Consider the following 6,556-nt stretch of genomic DNA (forward strand, 5'->3'; position numbering starts at 1 on the left):
GTAGACCTATTGAACTTTAATTTACTCGCGCTGTATTATTTGTTGCAAGAATTCAGCGCTTTCTACATTTTTAAATATTTTCACTTTTTTCTACTTTTTCTGGGTATTTGTAAACTGCGTGGAGAGCATCGCTAGCTTTCGGTATGCAATGCAAATATGAATATAATTTTTATAACAAACCAAGGGAATTTGTGTTGCAATGCAGCACTTTGTTAAGCTCATTCCATAAAAACGACGGTCCTCACAACAAAAACAAAAAAAAAAGAAATATGATAACAATAAGCCGGATTATCAGCAAACACTCACGAACCGTGTTGCCAACGCGCTGCATTTTTCGGAAATTGTCACTGGTGGCATGAGAGAGAGAGAGAAAGTGAGCACACTTTTTATAAGTACGCTTGTATATTTATTTTTTTGTTTGACTCTTCAAGCCCTGTCGAAGTTTGAATTGCAAAGCAAAGCAGTGGTAGTCACTCACGTACCGTTGATATCTGTAGGATATAGTTGCCAGACAAACTGAGCGATAAAAATCAAATTCTTGTATAGAAAATAAAATTTGGCAAGATAATTTCACAAAATTCGGAGTAAACTATTGTTCAAGGGGGCAACGTAACCTTCTTCGAACATAGAGATCAGATCGGATCACTGCAGTATATAGCTACCAAAAAACCTACCAGACCTTTCGAAACAAAGCAAACCTTTGACCGGTTAAAGTTTCAGATTTAGTTATTCATATAGTTCCCATAAGAAACGCACTTGTGCAGCCGAAGTTATCATATGATTTTTTAATCACTGTCTTGTGGAAACTTTGTCGAAATTAAATTGCTGCAACCTTTTCTAGAATTTATAAGCTATACCTCGCCGATCTTCTTCCATTAGCTATGGGATGTGCCTTGATATTATTCATTATTTTGAGAGCTCCATGAGTTCGACTCCATTTGCGAGTCGCGGTTTTATAATGTATGTATATTAAGTACTTCTTCGAACAGATTAATGAAATTTTAATCCATAACCAAAGAAGTAAGTAGTCTTCACCAGAAGCTGTGGAAACTGACGGTATCGGACCTCTATAGAATATAGCTGAAGATGGGACGTTTTCGAGACAAATTTTGTTCAGCGATGAGGCCCATTTCTGGCTCAATGTGTATGTAAACAAGGAAAATTGCTACATTTCGGACGAAGAGCAACCTGAAGGGATTCAAGAGCTATGATTCCCTCCAGAAAAAACAACGGTTCGGTGTGGCTTGTGAGACGGTGGAACTATCGGTTCATATTTCTTCGAAAATGATGCGGTGAGAACATAACAGTCAATAGCGACCATTATCGCGCCATGATAACCGACTATTTGAGGCCTGAAATTGAAGTTCGTAATCTCAGCGAAATTTGGTTTCAACAAGACGGCGCCACTTCACTCACATCGCATCTCAAAGGATTTATTGAGAGAACACTTCGGTGAGCAGATACTTTTCACGTATTGAGCCGGTCGGTTGGCCAAAAAAATCTATCCCAATATCTTGTTGGCACACCGTTAGACTTTTACCTGTTGAGATATGTAAGGTCTATGCGGACAATCCCGCTTCGATACAGGCCTAGAAGCAAAACATTACGCGTGTCATTCGCCAGTTACCAGTCGAAACGCTCGAACGAGTCATCGAAAATTGGACTCAACGGATGGACCATCTAAGACGTACTCGCGGCCAACATTTGAAAGAGATAATCTTCAAAAAATAAATACCAAAAGAATGTACTTTGAAATGATAATAAACATTCCCGATAAAATTTGAAGTTTCTGTGTTTTTTCTTTAAAAAAGTAAGGCTCACCCTTTAGCTGCCATAAAAAATTGTAAAGAATTTTTTGAATTTGTAATTTTTATTGTAATTATTTTCGTATTTAAAAAAATTTAAAACTATGTATCGGCAACCCTGCTTTCACGCCACTTCCAATGCTTCAAGAGCATATCCGCCAACACCGTGATTTCTGTTTACATTCAAACATAAATACATTTAAGTCTATAAACATACAAATGAACTTCTTGTATATGCCCTTGTAAATATATTTGTATCATATATATAACAACAAAAACAACAACAAGCGCCACCTTAAGTTCATTACTAAATTGGCACCGAGAAACGCCAAGTGCTGCTCCTTAGCATACCTCGAGTACTCTTAAAGCCATTAATTTTCAGATTTCTTTAGCAGCTGACGACTAACGACTGAACGCTGAGAACTGAGGGCTGATGGCTGCTCCAATGCTTCATTAAGTTTGTTTTATTCGCTAATTGAAGTATTTTGCTTATCCTTTAATACTAAGTAGGTGCGTGCAATTATGATGAGTGCACTTCGGGAACGCATCGCGCGTAACTTCTTCAGTGAACCTGAGCGCCTCTAAGTACCTACACGCTTACATACTTATGCGCCTATATACATACATACATATACCATATATTGAACATATTTATATACATACATACGACTATACTATATTCCAAATGGGAACGAGCATAAGCAGGCAGACGCTGAACTACTTAAGCTTTGCTTGAGCTGTAAAAAGTCAATAAAACACGCACACTTGCTTGAGTTGGTTGGCTTACAAAGCATTTTGTCTTCATCTCAAAGCTCTGTGGTATTCAATGCCTTTTAAATTTTAAATATTTTAAGGTTTTCTTGTAGTTTCTTATTATAGTTATCACGAAATTATGATTTCAAAGCTTTCAATCTGGCTATGAAGATAGTTATAAAGGGCATCTGCACTCTACTAACTACTGTAAGACCATCTATCTTCTCTTTAGTCAATTAAAAAATTGTAACTAATGGATCCCTGTCACAAATCGGTATATGTATATAGCGGGTACATTTGTTTCTAAAAAATCACGTTTTGGGAAAATGCTAAAAAACTGTGGACCTGAAATTGATTTCGTGCCAGCGATTTTTAAAGCGAAGTAAAAATTTTACGGATTATAAAAAGTTGTTCGACAGTTTCAGAGATTACCGAATGATATGTCCCCTCATCACAAGTTGAAAGGCCCCGATGGCCCTGACGATCCTCGCAGGGTATTCACCACTCTTAAGTGGTACCTGAGGTACCTCCGGGACGGATAGTCGCCAGAAGAAAAGGTGTCTCTAAGTAGGGGCACCAACCCCGTCGGAGAGAGGCGTAGTAGCGAAAGAGGGAGATAATGCCTCAAGAACGAGTTCTAAGAGACTAAGAGACCAGCCATAGGCGATTGGAGGACAACACTACGTTCCAAATCCCCTTCCGGTGTTGACGGGTCAGTATACATATCAGAGGGCTTAACAGGCATTCGGATGGCAGAGCTGCCCTGCAACTAGAGGGAGAGGGGTGGTTTTGCATTTCTTGGGGTCAGAGGAGCTTACTGCGTTAAAAGATCATGCATCATGCATGAGATATTCGGGGAATGCGGACACAAGTTGACTGTAAGGACGAAAAGATGGCTACCCGGCTAGCTTGCTCCAAAGCTGGAAGGATGGAAAGGCCTAGTCTTATGCGCGGAGAGGGGTGAAGAAACACCGCCTATGCACAGAATGACGGAATTTCTTTCCAGGAGCGCAAGAAGACCCTACGAGTTACCACTTGGTTTGATGAAGAACCAAAACGAAGGCATCAATACCTCGCCTTGTATTTGGTTAACTCTTTCTTAGTTATAATGAGTATAAACCAGAGCTGCGCAAAGAGTTTCGAGTTAGTATAGTATCATAGTTAGTAAGGTTATACTGGCCTGCAGTCACGCCATACATAGAGCTAGTGGCAGATGTTGGTACAGTTAAATTTTAACTGAAGTATTCGTCATACAGGGCATCAATGCTTTTTGCGAACTTTAAGAGCGGTTTGGTATCAAATTTTGTTACTTTATAGCTTCTTGAACTGCGAAACTTCTAGATATCTAAAGCGAGTTCTAGATAATGCAGGATGGAAACATGGGAGGTGTTCCAACGTAGGTTACTTATGCCCATCCTGTTCGCATGTGATGACAGTAAGTTGTGACCTGTCACTAGACCAACAGGATGGGTTGCGTGAGTAAAAACATGTGTGTTTAGCTGCGGAACTCTTGCACATAATCTCAGCGATCTTGCGTGTCTTTAACGCATTCCATCTCAACATGATCCGTTCTTTCGAAAGTGGAACATCGTTTTAATGACTTATGTAACAGTTTTTGGAGCTTCTTCTTTTGAACACACACCTCAAATATTTTTAAGTAATAAAATCCATAATAACGAAAATGGTTTACATTCTCAATATACCGTAACGAGAGTTATAAAGGATAAAACTAACCTGTGTATACCCTCTCTTCTTGTGCTTATTTATGAAGTTACAGCGCGTTCAAAAAAACCAAGTTTTATTTTGAGAAAAGTCTTGTAATTATAGAAAATAAATTGTTTTCTTATAGCTGAAACGACCTCCAGGTATGTTGGAGGATAGAGAATTACATCTTTTGTTGACGTTAAATGGTTTTTATATTTTGGTTTTCGTTAAAGTCCAAACATTCTCTATTGGACTGGTGCCTGGTGACTGTAAAGGCCAATCAAAAGTAACAATGTGGTTTTCTTCATTTCACTGAGTACAAAGTCTGCTTCTATGTTTCGGATCATTGCCTTCTGGCAGTAGCCAATCATTATAATTTTGCCAAAAATCATTTCAGTTGACTTCAGTAACCTCTCAAAGCACCATATCGATGAACAGAGAAGCATCTATGAACATGCACCTTTTGGGAGTATTTTAGCCAAACACGTCTCAAGGGGTTGAGAAATGCAAAAGTTGACTCTGCAAATATTGAATTGCACAGTTGATATTTTCCTACGCCCAATGCAATGTGTTTTTTGAAAGTAGAGATTTGATAACAGTACTGTTTTCATAGCAGATCTCTGAAGTCTGTTCCGTATGGTATTTAGAGATATATCCAATCCATTTTTAAACACATTTTTGTTTAGCTTCTCTTAGACTGAGCAGTTGTTTCTTCTCATAAAGCAGAAAATAGCTTTGTACTCAGGCGATTGAGGAATAAAGTGCTCTCTCGACGAACAAAGACCAAACTCTGTAAGTCCCTCTTTATTCCCGTCCTGATATATGGTGTAGAGGTGCATCTGATGAGTCGGGCTTACGAGTTTTCGAGAGAAAGGTTCTTCGGAAGATTTATAGTGCTTTGCACATTGGCAAGGGCGAATACCGTAGTCGATGGAGCCATGAAGTATACGAGATGTACGACGACATTGACATAGTTCAGCGAATTAAGAGGCAGCGGCTACGCTGGCTAGATGATGTCGTCCGAATGGATGAAAACACTCCAGCTCTGAAAGTATTCGAAGCAGTACCCGCCGGAGAAGCAGAGGAAGACCTCCACTCCTTTAGAACGACTAGGTGGACAAGGACCAGGCTTCACTTTGAATCTCCAATTAGCACGCTGTTTTAAACTCGGCTATAACCGCGTAAGCAGTATCTGCGCCAATAAAGAAGAAGAAGTAGGATTTATTTCGAATATATCTAGCAAAGGTGATTTCGAAGGATTCACATCTTTACCACTGCATGAGTTAGTTACTAAAGGGAATCGGTCCATAAAAGTAAACATTTGTATTTTCTATTCCTTTTTTGTCAAAGCTAGAGTGTGCACAATACGTACGCATATATATTGACGCATAACTGAAGTTTAGCACACCAACTGTATGTTCGTTTCGCCCACCTCTTAGCGCACAAAGCATAAATATTTCAATTAAACGCAGTTCGCACGTAACGCACACACAGAGCGTCCGTCCGTCGTATGCAAAGTATTTACAAGGTACTCCGATGTACATATGTACATATGTATGTATATGTGTATATTAGTCATGTAAAAATGGAGCACACGGAAGATGTAGTGCAGTGTGGTGTACAAATTAAGCTTAGGATTTTCCTGGTCAAATATAAATAAATTAAATGCAAATAATTAAGATTAATTTGCGTTCTGTCGACGGTGTCAGCGCCAAAGCGAGTGCCAGCATGCAAGCTTTCGGCTTGGACATTGACATATTGATACCTATAAGCGAGAGAATACTTGGAGTTCCACAGAAGTTTGTGCGCGAATAGTTTGCGAAGACTTTGATTCTCCATTGCCCAGCAATCAACGTGTGGGAAGGTGCGAGGCCACGTGAGAATAAAGATTTAGATCTCCTCCTTTAGACATAAAATGGAACCCGCTGAACCCAGCGAAACTACTGCGAAACAGTTGTAATCTTTTTTACGCACAGTTTCATTGTTCGGGTTGAAATATAATTCAAATATAATGAAACAATATTTAAGGAATAATGAGGACAGTCTACTTCATCCGTTAGGTTAGTTTAAGAGGTCGATCTCAATAGGGGTCTCAGTTGGACACCTTAGAACGGCGGTGCGGCTCCTATATAATGGATCATAAGACCCTTAAAAATCGACAAAGCACTTTAAGCTTAGAAGGCCGGTCCATTGTGTTACTTACATTTGCTATATAATAGAACATAAGACCCTTAAAAATCGACAAAGCGCTTTGAGCCTTTCACAAATTTGTTGAGGCGGCTAATGCCAGTTTC

The sequence above is a fragment of the Bactrocera tryoni genome, chromosome 3, assembly GCF_016617805.1.
Source record: "Bactrocera tryoni isolate S06 chromosome 3, CSIRO_BtryS06_freeze2, whole genome shotgun sequence".
Taxonomy (NCBI): domain Eukaryota; kingdom Metazoa; phylum Arthropoda; class Insecta; order Diptera; family Tephritidae; genus Bactrocera; species Bactrocera tryoni.